Consider the following 1432-nt stretch of genomic DNA (forward strand, 5'->3'; position numbering starts at 1 on the left):
GTCATGATTTTTTTTTTTTTTCTTTTTATACAGATTCCAAGGTATTCTGATGATCAAAATATGTGACCACAACATTTTCAGACATTTTCAGTTAATACAATGTTTTCTAGATTGGCAAATGGAAATTTATTTTAATTTAGAAACCTGACCTATTGTCTTAAAGTTGTGTATTAGTCAGAAATGATGATGCATAATTAATAATATAAATAATAAGTGACTCATTGTTAAGGCCTAGAGAAAGCAAAATGTTAGTCTCTTCCATCATAGATATTTTGCCTTTACAATGCTTTTGCTTTACTGCAGATGCAAAAGCATGTAAATACCAGAGGCACCTGAAAATAATGTTCTACTTTCAATTAAAACAGCTCTCACTGAACGGAAAACTGATCAGGATGCCAAAGATGTTTATTCATGCTAGTGGTTACTTTATGGTAACTTTATCCAGGAGAAATTTCACATGTGAATTCACAAACCTTGCTCTTGAGCTGATAGAAAACAAGAAGGAAACATTGCTCTCTGTTTAATAAAGCCATGGGTCCAGCTGCTTACAACTGCTAGACCTGATATTTGATATCAAAGTACACGAGAGGTTGAGAATTTATGTAAAAAGAGGAAATGCAGGTGATGGGTACTCATTTATTCTGTTTTTATTACAGCAGATGGGTTATTCATGATCAATGGAGGGTTGGGTGAGCTGTGTCACCATGTGTTTCAGTATGTAAGGCGCTCTTATTTATTAAAAAAAAACAAAAAAAACAAACTAATTTTATTTTGTTCCTATTTGGGTTGATGAGTTAACACACTACTTGAAGTAATGAGGTCAAAAGGAAAATGGAAGTCCTTGGATGCATGTTGGTTGTAATGAGTTTCTGCAATAAATTTGTGTCTCATGTTTCACTCTGGATTATCAAGAGCAAAAGTTAATACAGCCTGTGGATGCCATGTGTATATTGATGGAAGAAAACAGGAATAATTTAAAGTAGATGAATAAATTCACTGATTTTGCTGGAATCTGTGGAAATGGCTTAAACGGTAATATAATTTTAATTACACACCAGAGCAGGTGTACATTTAGTTGCCATTAAAATGGGAGCGAGGAAAAAGCATTTATCAACTAGAATGCAGTTTTATTGTTGAGAAATCCAGAATATTATGCTCTATATTTGTCATAGTAGGATGAAAATGTGGTCATAAAAAAACTACATTCTCTGAGTGGCTTCTGATTTTATTCAAAATTTACAATTGATTTAAAGTTTTAGAGCTTGTTTTAATCTACAACTCTACACCACTTACCTTTTTAATGGAAAATGCCATTGGAAAAATTCTGTGGTAGCTCTATCACTTGGGCATTACAGTGTACTGAATTAACTTTTATTTGTTCCTCTGACATTCCTGGGTATAAAATGCTTATCAGCATCAGAAACGTAAACCT

Source organism: Tachysurus fulvidraco, chromosome 18 (genome assembly GCF_022655615.1).
Source record: "Tachysurus fulvidraco isolate hzauxx_2018 chromosome 18, HZAU_PFXX_2.0, whole genome shotgun sequence".
Taxonomy (NCBI): Eukaryota; Metazoa; Chordata; class Actinopteri; order Siluriformes; family Bagridae; genus Tachysurus; species Tachysurus fulvidraco.